Raw genomic sequence first — 12,485 nt, forward strand, 5'->3', positions numbered from 1 at the left:
CATCATCGATATTGACTGTTGCATAAATATATTTTAACTGCATATAAATATATACAGATTACATCAAATACAACTATTCTCTAAGTAGTCATAATTAGAGAGTTACAGTTGTGTGTGTCTAACAAGCTATTGTAGGAATATAAATCAATCATGAGAAGGTTGTTGAGTTAATTTAAGTATTTTCTTGAGAAAATTTGAAGCGTTGTGTCTTGATGATGTAATCGTGGATGAATTCAACTATTTTCTGCTGGTTTACACAAGAAGTAAATTCTTGTTTCCGTTCAAAATGGTACCCAGGTTATAACGGTAGTGTAAAATACATATTAATTCTTATCAAGTGAGAAAATAGTGTAGGGCGTTTTCACTCTGATGTCGACAAGAGCAACATGGACTGTCTGTTATACTTATCGGTGTTTAGGTCGCTACATCCGAGCCTGAGGCGGCAGTGGACGATTTGACAAAAAATCTTGTTTGGGTTTTTAATTTGAAATCCATATAAGGTCAATATAAATTCGGCTTGTTTGGTTATTTCTTAAACTATAGCTTTTAGTTTCGGAGACGGAGTAAATCTGAGGTTTTTTCTCTTTCAAATTCTGTGAGACATTTACATGACTCTTATAACGGTGACAAATCAGTAATTAGCTAGGGAATCCATTCTATCAGGCAGGGGAGTATGGTGTGTTTTCTTTGTTAATTACACTCCACTGTCTCATAACTGGGAGTCTCACAATGGGAGTTCTCTGGGAGTGACCTGCAACAGTTTCAGAGAAAACAAATAAAAAGGTTTATTATGCCTTAGATGTTGGGTATCTTCAAATAGTTGTGAAGCAGCATAACATTGCAGGTGTTTCAAAAGATGTATTTTCCATTTCAGAACATTAGGTGTTTAAAAAGATGTAACCCATTTCATGCTGACAGGATAGAAGGCAATACTTTTCGTTTTATTTTGTTTAACATTTTAATAATGTGGAGTAGGGAGATTCGTAATCCAAGATGATCACTATATGTCAATGTTCACGCACGTACGTGTGTGTATGTTTGTGTGCGTGCGCGCGCGCGTTTGTGGCGTCTTGAACTAGTCCAGTGTGCGCATGTATGTGGCATGTCCTCGCATATACCTGTTCTGTAGTGCTTGTCAATGCTCAGGTAAAATTTGCTATAGAGAGGACATAACGCCTTTCTCGAGACAGCCTCCGTGGTGTAGTGGTTAGAGCGTCCTCCCGGAGTGCGGAAGGTCGCGGGTTCGAACTCCAACCGCGTCATACCAAAAGACGTTAAAATATGGTATTTGTTGGTCCCTGCCTGGCGCTCGGCAATAATGGGTACAATAAAGACTGGTCGGTTTGGAGTCAGTATAATGTGTCTGAGTGGGGTATCCATGCTTCACTGCGGCGTGGTATCTCAGTGGGCTAGCACTATAAAACCAGCTTCAGTCTGGGCTAGTACAAGCATCCGCACATACACATACACACGCATGCATGTCGTCATATGTGCGAAATATTCTCCAGCACGACGTTAAACCCAATTTCACCTCACCTCACCTCACCTCACCTTCTCGAACACTTGGAATATTACCTGATATTCAGTGATCCATTCAAATAATGTTCACCACGATTTTGCCTTCCACGCCCAAAGGTGTCGGTTTAGGCTGATAATCGATAATCGCAGTAACCTGAAGATCACTTTGTTGACCGTAAATGTCAGCTCTCAATATATTGTAAACAGTGCCAGCTCGAATATTTGGACACAGTTTTTGAAAGATTAAAATGAGGGTGTCCTTGATAGACAGCCCCCGTCTAAATGTAAATCAAACATTCCAAACCTTTGAATATTGATTATGACGGGTAGTCATCCAATACTATACTGAACATATTTTGTATGATATTATCTGAAGGCATGCCATTATCCAAGAGGTATCAAATGACAGTTCGTTTTTCATTTTTTTTAAAAAGATTTAAAAGAAATACTATACCCCAATGTGGTGTGATATGTGAAATTTTGGATATGGTTTTGCTAATGATTTCTTCAAAATAAAATGGAAGCTTTTCAAACATTGGACTTCGCGAATATAGTTAGGCTGGCTGCTTTTTTAACGCCCCTCGTATATACCACCCTAAATCATCTGAAATTATTTATCTCAGTTTACTATCTCCAACACTATTACAACTGCTATTATTACGATTTGAAAAATATGTCTACTCACTATGTACATCAGGAAACTACAAACACTAGTTCAACATTTAATTCATCTCAATTATTTAAAATTAATTATCAAAATCCGAATAACAACAGCACAATCTTATTCCCTTCTCATCTGTTTACTCGGCTCTCCTTTGGGTCAGTTCATTATGCCAGACAGGTAAATGCCCCGTGTTGTTTTAACTAATTGTAGGGGTATTGGGCTGTAGGGGTTATGGGCTGTAGGGGTTTGGGGAGACAACCTTATGGACAGATTCGTTGTAAAGGTATTGGTCTTATGCACCCTATGCTATGTCCTAAAATCCTAATGACTTGTACAAAGATTCTGCTGGTACAAAGACTTCTTTATTCGGGTGTCCAAAGTTATGAGACAAATCATCAGAGTTGGTCTGTCGATTTCATGTGACTGTGCAAAGTTTGATTTTGTTGCATGTATTAAGTTTTGTGCTAGTGAGCAATTCATCGGTCTAAAACGGACTGTAGTATAGGCTAATCCTTTAAACAAGTATGTTGTTCTCACATAAGCACTTTGTGCCAAGATATGGGTGTATTCCGTCAGCCTAGTAAACCTACTTACACCAGCACAATCTTTGTACAAGTCCACTGTGCAATAAAGCAGTGATGAATCAATCAGGGAATTTCGGTTAATCCTTTGATCGATGATTTTTTTAACTCAAGTGATAAGTCAAATTTACTTGTTGTTTTTAAAAAAATAAATAAATAGGAACATGTTATTTCGATTGTCCATTGAAAAAGCGCCAAATTCACACTTTTATTAATATCGCTTCCTCTATCATAACCTTAAGCAAATAACAAATAACTTGTTTTTCCAGGAAGATGACATATATATTTATGTCCAGCGCTATCATCATTACCTGTTAGTCATTCAACAACACCTGGTCCAGATGTCGCGATCGTACAATCGACACTGCTTCCGGAGGAGAATTTTTAATATAAAATTATTTTCATCGTCATTATGTACTGTAAAACCTTGTTAAACCAGACAGGAACATTCAAACTGAATTCGTCTGGATTAACAGAATCTCTGGTACAAATTAAGGATAGGTTATAATGTCACAATGTGTACCCTGGAACATTATTTATGCTGCACAGCTACAGAGTGCACAAACCAAATGGATTTCCACTGTAACGCCTCTCTAGGATGCCATCACGAACTGCAATAAGATAGAGATCGTTTTCATTCCTGTGGAGAATCCTCCCATGATGTTACAAGGATCACAATCACATGCTGTTTAACGCAGCACTCAGTAGTATTCCGGCTATAAGACTGCGCTCTGGACAATAATCGAGTCTGCACCCACGATATTGCCTTTACTTGGTTTCCTACAAACATAATTAGTCTCTTGGAATTTCGTCGAACCCTTTTTGCACTTCTTAATTCATTTTCCCCAATCTATCAAATAAATGGGCGTCTTCTATCGATCTGTAAAATTGCTGAAATATTTACACATTTTGTCAATTGCCTGCGTGACTGTAACGTATATATTATTCATATTTTACACACTTCTTCACGAACGGAGGGACCAGAACATTATCTGCTGAGATATAGTATAATAAACTACCTATATTACGAATATGTGTATAACGAACTTCGGTTATAACGAACAATAATTAATTATCCCTTTGAGTTCGTTTTAACCGTAGTGCTATTGTAGTAGCATGCTGAACAAAATTGTTTCGGTGTTATCTTGTAGTTTAGTTTGGACGTGGATCTTATTTTTGTTGTGCATCGAAATATCGCTGAAATATTTATGAATATCCCTTTCTATTTTACAACCTTTCTCGTGACATATCTATTTGTGTCCAGCGCTATTATCACTACCTGTTAGTCATTCATGAGCACCTGCTCCTGCTGGTCCAGATGTCGCGACCGTACACTCGACATTGCTTCCAGCGGAAAACTTTGACTATAAAATGATTTTCATCGTCATTTTGTACTGTAAAACCTTGTTAAACAAGACAGGAACGTTCAAACTGAATTCGTCTGGATTAACAGAATCTCTGGTAACGAATTAATGATAGGGTATAATGTCACAATGTGTACCCCGCACTAATAACCCCATTGATGGGGGCGGGTGGGCAGGGGGTACCTCACTGTGCCCCCTGCCTTTGTTTCAGAGTCAGTTAATACCTTGTCACAACACGCCCCCACTAAATCCCTTGTCATAACATTTAGCTGGGGGGCACAGTGAGGTTAAACCGGTGGGCAGCCTAGTGGTTAAAGCGTTCGCTCGTCACGTGGGTTCGATTCCCCACATGGACACAATGTATGAAGCGCATTTCTGATAGCCTCAGCCCTGATATTGCAGGAAGAGTGCTAAAAGCGGCGTAAAACTAAACTCGCTCACTCAACTCATTGATGGGTTTCGGTATCAGCAGTGTCCGGACTTATGAGGTCTGATTTTATAGTTATATATCATCGCCGCATCCTCGAGTAACAGTATCAACTTGACCGGGTCGCGTGTTTAGATAAACAACTTATTTGACAAGAAAACAACATGTTTCCGATTTATTATGATTTTTCTGACTGATAGTTTTCCAAAGACCCCAGTGTCAAAATCAGGGTTTCTGAAAGTAATTTCGGCATTACGCGTTATTTCATCCAGTGGGACGCCATCATAAATGACTTAAAATTGCTGCGCCGTCATATGCTAATTTGCATACCACATTCCCTTGTTTGTTAAGCAAACGCGCTTATTATGATCTACGGGTAGACGGGTCCTATGGAAGAAATTCAGTGCGTTTTGACTGTTAAGCACAATAGTGATGATGTACTATTTTCGTGATGATAATGAGGACGACGAGAATGAAGCTTCTGTATCGATGTCTTCACGTTGAGCCGAACAGCCATTGTAAATAGAGAATAAATATGAAACAGGGCGTATTATTTCAGTTTTTTCAATATAAAATCTAACACTCATGACACATGTCTGTCTATTTTAATTACTTTTTAAAAATGAAATAGAATGTCTGAACTCCGCAAGGACTCTTTGGCAGTAAACCCGTGAAGATCCTGGTTAAATCCGGGTCAGTAAGCCATGCTTGTCGTAAGATTAGACGAACGGGATGGTTGACACATGTCATCGGTTCCCAGTTGCGTAGATCGATGCTCATGCTGTTGATCACTGGATTGTTTGATCCAGACTCGATTATTTACAGACCGCCGCCATATAGCTGGAATATTGCTGAGTGCGGCGTAAAACCAAACTCACTCACTCACTTTTTGGTAGTAGCGTGTAAGTTTCCAGTTTAATGTACTGTCTCTTTGACTTCACTTTTTGAACTGCACTTGTTTCATTTGAAAAACAAGATTCTCATTATAAAAACCCAAACCACAGTTTAACACTGACGTAGCAATCACTCGAACTCACAATTTCAGCATGAATTAAAGAGGGCGGGTGTTTTCATAAAATAATATCGCTGATATTTTTAAACATACAGAGTTTACGTCCAAAGCAAATATAAAAATTGAAAATATTCATGCTCGTGATTTCTATAACTATATATTTACTAAATTTGTCTTCAGGTGTGGGCAGAGATCGGCATCAACAACTGGTGCACGAACATGAGTGACAAAACTTGCGTTTCAAAATAACATTTAAGCTGTTTAGAATGAGATTAAACATTCGCACCTGCACGATGAATATATTAATATCATACTGAGATATTTTCAGTTACAATATTACATAAAAGGTTGGATATTTCAATATAGCTTGCTCTCCAAATACATGTATAGCCTACTTATGATTTCAGAACACTTTCACGTGTGTGTAAGTTCATACAGTAAATGAAAATCCTTGGTTAATATTGATGATAGATTAGTCAATGTAAAATTATTTACAACGCTTTAATGTTTTCAGACCCAAATGATAATGTAGACATACACTCAAGGACAAAAGAAAGTGGCCTATTTTATTTTTGATATATGAAATTTATTCAACATTGATGAAATTTATTTTCTATTGTTTAACAATCGCCAAAACACACCAATAATGTTGTCATTAGGAAAAATTGCCTTCGAGATAAAAAATCGTGAAATATGTGCAAATGGTGAAATACACGTTTTTTAAGGATAAAAGCCACACTACGTCAGAAAAAGAGGTATTTAACGACCGTTGGTATGACACGGACGTTGTGAAACAGGAACACACTTTAGATATGCCTAGACTTTATTCAGAACAGCGTGAAAGAGTCATAGGAATGATAAACATGGGAGCTTCTCATGCCCATGTCGCAAGAACGTTTGGTTGTCACAGACATACCATCTATAGACTTATTAATCGTTTCAATGAGACTGGCAGGACTGTTGACCGACCAAGGGCAGGTAGACCAAAGGTCACTACCCCCAGGAAGATCGATATCTACGAATTCTACATTTGAGGAATTGGTTCCTGACACTTTCGGAATCGGCATCAACGGCACTCAGTCGAGTTGTCAACAGACACACAGTTAGACGACGACTACAGCATGCCGGAATTCGAGCCCACAGACCATTCCGTGGAGCACTGCTGACACGTCAACATCGCCTGAACAGGTTGATCTGGGCACGTCGTGTTCGACGATGGCAGCTTCGTGACTGGCGTAGGGTTCTATTCAGTGATGAGAGTAGATTTTGTTTATACCATAACGACGGTAGAACACGTGTGTATCGCCGTCGTGGTGAACGCCATGCCCCGTCATGTGTTTTGGAGGTACAGGCTCATGGCGTTGGAAGTGTCATGGTTTGGGGAGGTATCTGTGGCGAAATGAAGACGCAATTGGTTGCAGTTCAAGGCAAGCTGACAGCACACCAATACACTGACAAGGTGTTTCGTCCAGATGTGTTTCCATTCGGTAATCAACACCAAGGGACATTATTTCAACAAGACAGTGCTCCTGCACACACAGCTAGGATTGTGACAGACTTCATGGGAACCAATAACATCAACGTTTTGCCTTGGCCGTCTCGTTCCCCTGACCTCTCACCCATAGAGCACCTCTGAGACTTTCTGGGCAGGAAAATCAGAATGACACTTAACCCTCCAGCAAACCTGAGACAACTGGAACAGGCCATTCATGAGGAATGGAGGAATATCCCAAATGCCTTCATCAGACGTCTCACAACGTCAATGAGACGTCGAGTACTTGCATGTATCAATGCAGAAGGAGGACACACAAGATACTAAGTAATGCACACCTAAACGTTGACAAATGTGTTTTAATCTGGAGTTCACAGATAGTGTTCAACACAACTGAAAACATGTAACTTTGCCTTTTGATACCAGTGTCATTTAATTCAATTTTGCTTGAACATTACTTCGTGTTTGACGTTGTAATTACCTCTAGATGTTTAGCAAGTGGCCTTTCCATCAACATAAACAGATATGAAATCAATTTTTTGTCTATGTTGATTTTTATTGAGATTTTTAGTATGGGCCACTTTCTTTTGGCCTTGAGTGTATACTATCAATAGGGAGAATTTAACTGACCAAACTTCGATTATTGTAGGAATGACAACTGTTTCTGGATGATCAACTTCTGTATTGTACTATTGAGACGTTTCGGTATAGATGTTTATACATCATGGACATCAGAGACTAGAAAATTAGTTTAGATGTAGAAACAGATTGCAATCACATTGAATCGGATTGTTACGAAATATTGTGATTCCGGTTGAGGATCGATCTCGATAATTTTACCTTTAATAGTAAATGTTTTAATTTTATAACAGTTTCCCCATTTTATTTAGTGCTCACATCTGGATGTTTTGTTGAATTTAGGAACTGATGGATTTTCCTTGAACATCAAAATTCACGTGTCCGAAAAATCTCTTTACATTTCGCAAACAATTCTCAGTGATCGTTGGGTTGTTTTTGCGGTTATTCGATCATTATGCCGTACTTGATTAATGAACTTTTTGAAAATATTGAATCATAGATCAATTCTGAAACAACATATGTGCAATATACTTCTGTCCAAAAAGCAGTGTGACTGAATGTGCAAGTTTCCAGTTGAATCGTTGCCAAGTGTTTAAATGAATTTTAATGCGAAATTCTCTCCAAATCCACGTTTTGGATCAACATATGCAGACTTCAGCATATTTTCGTGGCTGATCATATTTGCTGTGTATTTTGGCACTGACACATCGCCATAATTGTGTTTCTAACATGACCTGTGTATGTTGTTCTGTTGCCAAAACTGCCGCCATTTTCAATAAGGAAAACTTTCGTAAGTGATGGCAATTTTTTATCACTGATTCCGTCAGTCGGTAAATGTCATTTGTTCAGACTAATAATCCAATGGTAACTGATGCGCCTTTGCTGTATACAGGCATGCAACTTTACTGTTTCCTGTGCAACAATTGTCGCGATACGCAGTGCCGTACTCGATAGAGTGTGTGAGTTTAGCTTTACGCCGCTTTTAGCAATATTCCAGCGATATCACGGCGTGGGACACCAGAAATAAGCTTCACACCTGTGGGGAATCGAGCCCGGGTCTTTGGATTGACGAGCCAACGCTTTAACCACTAGGCTACCCCCACCGCCCCCGTACTCGGTAGAGCTGTTATCTACAAGAGTAGACTATTGTCGCGATACGCAGTGCTGTACTCGGTAGAGCTGTTATCTACAAGAGTAGACTATTGTCGCGATACGCAGTGTTGTACTCGGTAGAGCTGTTATTTACAAGAGTAGACTATTGTCGCGATACGCAGTGTTGTACTCGGTAGAGCTGTTAGCTACAAGAGTAGACTATTGTCGCGATACGCAGTGCCGTACACGGTAGAACTGTTATCTACAAGAGTAGACTATTGTCGCGATACGCAGTGTTGTACTCGGTGTTTTTGAGCAATTCATCGGTCTGAAATGAAGTCAAACGGACTGTAGTATAGGCTAATCCTTTAAACAAGTATGTTGATTCACATAAGCACTTTGCGCCAAGATATGGGTGTATTCCGTCAGGATAGTAAACCTACTGACACCAGCACAATCTTTGTACAAGTCCACTGTGCAATAAAGCAGTGATGAATCAATCAGGGAATTTCGGTTAATCCTTTGATCGATGTTTTTTTAACTCAAGTGATAAATCAAATTTACTTGCTGGGTTTTTTTTAAAGAAAATATGGTCTTATGCACCCTATGCTATGTCCTAAAATCCTAATGACTTGTACAAAGATTCTGCTGGTACAAAGACTTCTTTATTCGGGTGTCCAAAGTTATGAGACAAATCATCAGAGTTGGTCTGTCGATTTCATGTGACTGTGCAAAGTTTGATTTTGTTGCATGTATTAAGTTTTGTGCTAGTGAGCAATTCATCGGTCTAAAACGGACTGTAGTATAGGCTAATCCTTTAAACAAGTATGTTGTTCTCACATAAGCACTTTGCGCCAAGATATGGGTGTATTCCGTCAGCCTAGTAAACCTACTTACACCAGCACAATCTTTGTACAAGTCCACTGTGCAATAAAGCAGTGATGAATCAATCAGGGAATTTCGGTTAATCCTTTGATCGATGATTTTTTTAACTCAAGTGATAAGTCAAATTTACTTGTTGTTTTTTAAAAAATAAATAAATAGGAACATGTTATTTCGACTGTCCATTGAAAAAGCGCCAAATTCACACTTTTATTAATATCGCTTCCTCTATCATAACCTTAAGCAAATAACAAATAACTTGTTTTTCCAGGAAGATGACATATATATTTATGTCCAGCGCTATCGTCATTACCTGTTAGTCATTCAACAACACCTGGTCCAGATGTCGCGATCGTACAATCGACACTGCTTCCGGAGGAGAATTTTTAATATAAAATGATTTTCATCGTCATTATGTACTGTAAAACCTTGTTAAACCAGACAGGAACATTCAAACTGAATTCGTCTGGATTAACAGAATCTCTGGTACAAATTAAGGATAGGGTATAATGTCACAATCTGTACCCTGGAACATTATTTATGCTGCACAGCTACAGAGTGCACAAACCAAATGGATTTCCACTGTAACGCCTCTCTAGGATGCCATCACGAACTGTAATAAGATAGAGATCGTTTTCATTCCTGTGGAGAATCCTCCCATGATGTTACAAGGATCACAATCACATGCTGTTTAACGCAGCACTCAATATTCCTCAGTATTCCGGCTATAAGACTGCGCTCTGGACAATAATCGAGTCTGCACCCACGATATTGCCTTTACTTGGTTTCCTACAAACATAATTAGTCTCTTGGAATTTCGTCGAACCCTTTTTGCACTTCTTAATTCATTTTCCCCAATCTATCAAATAAATAGGCGTCTTCTATCGATCTGTAAAATTGCTGAAATATTTACACATTTTGTCAATTGCGTGACTGTAACATATATATTATTCATATTTTACACACTTCTTCACGAACGGGGTGACCATACCATTATCTGCTGAGATATAGTATAATAAACTACCTATATTACGAATATGTGTATAACGAACTTCGGTTATAACGAACAATAATTAATTATCCCTTTGAGTTTGTTTTAACCGTAGTGCTATTGTAGTAGCATGCTGAACAAAATTGTTTCGGTGTTAGCTTGTAGTTTAGTTTGATTGTGCATCGAAATATCGCAAACACTGACGCCATTAACGAATATCCCTTTCTATTTTACAACCTTTCTCATGACATATCTATTTGTGTCCAGCGCTATTATCACTACCTGTTAGTCATTCATGAGCACCTGCTCCTACTGGTCCAGATGTCGCGACCGTACACTCGACATTGCTTCCAGCGGAAAACTTTGACTATAAAATGATTTTCATCGTCATTTTGTACTGTAAAACCTTGTTAAACAAGACAGGAACGTTCAAACTGAATTCGTCTGGATTAACAGAATCTCTGGTAACGAATTAATGATAGGGTATAATGTCACAATGTGTACCCCGCACTAATAACCCCATTGATGGGGGCGGGTGGGCAGGGGGTACCTCACTGTGCCCCCTGCCTTTGTTTCAGAGTCAGTTAATACCTTGTAACAACACGCCCCCACTAAATCCCTTGTCATAACATTTAGCTGGGGGGCACAGTGAGGTTAAACCGGTGGGCAGCTTAGTGGTTAAAGCGTTCGCTCGTCACGTGGGTTCGATTCCCCACATGGGCACAATGTATGAAGCGCATTTCTGATATCCTAAGCCATGATATTGCAGGAAGAGTGCTAAAAGCGGCGTAAAACTAAACTCGCTCACTCAACTCATTGATGGGTTTCGGTATCAGCAGTGTCCGGACTTATGAGGTCTGATTTTATAGTTATATATCATCGCCGCATCCTCGAGTAACAGTATCAACTTGACCGGGTCGCGTGTTTAGATAAACAACTTATTTGACAAGAAAACAACATGTTTCCGATTTATTATGATTTTTCTGACTGATAGTTTTCCAAAGACCCCAGTGTCAAAATCAGGGTTTCTGAAAGTAATTTCGGCATTACGCGTTATTTCATCCAGTGGGACGCCATCATAAATGACTTAAAATTGCTGCGCCGTCATATGCTAATTTGCATACCACATTCCCTTGTTTGTTAAGCAAACGCGCTTATTATGAACTACGGGTAGACTGGTTTTATGGAAGAAATTCAGTGCGCTTTGATTGTGATGCACAATAGTGATGATGTACTATTTTAGTGATGGTAACGAGGACGACGAGATTGAAGCTTCTGTATCGATAGCTTTTGGGGCATCGATGTCTTCACGTTGAGCCGAACAGCCATTGTAAATAGAGAATAAATATGAAACAGAGCGTATTATTTCAGTTTTTTTCCAAATAAAAGCTAACACTCATGACACATGTCTGTCTAATTTAATTACTTTTAAAAATGAAATAGAATGTCTGAACTCCGCAAGGACTCTTTGGCAGTAAACCCGTGAAGATCCGGGTTAGACTTGATCGTCAGTAAGCCATGCTTGTCGTAAGATTCGACGAACGGGATGGTTGACACATGTCATCGGTTCCCAGTTGCGTAGATCGATGCTCATGCTGTTGATCACTGGATTGTTTGATCCAGACTCGATTATTTACAGACCGCCGCCATATAGCTGGAATATTGCTGAGTGCGGCGTAAAACCAAACTCACTCACTCACTCTTTGGCAGTAGCGTGTCAGTTTCCAGTTTAATATAGTCTCTTTGACTTCACTTTTTGAACTGCACTTGTTTCATTTGAAAAACAAGATTCCCATTATAAAAACCCAAACCACATTTTAACACTGCCGTAGCAATCACCCGAACTCACAATTTCAGCATGAATTAAAGAGGGCGGGTGTTTT

Source organism: Haliotis rubra, unplaced genomic scaffold (assembly GCF_003918875.1).
Source record: "Haliotis rubra isolate DU_JTF1 unplaced genomic scaffold, ASM391887v1 Scf26, whole genome shotgun sequence".
In the NCBI taxonomy this organism is placed as follows: Eukaryota; Metazoa; Mollusca; class Gastropoda; order Lepetellida; family Haliotidae; genus Haliotis; species Haliotis rubra.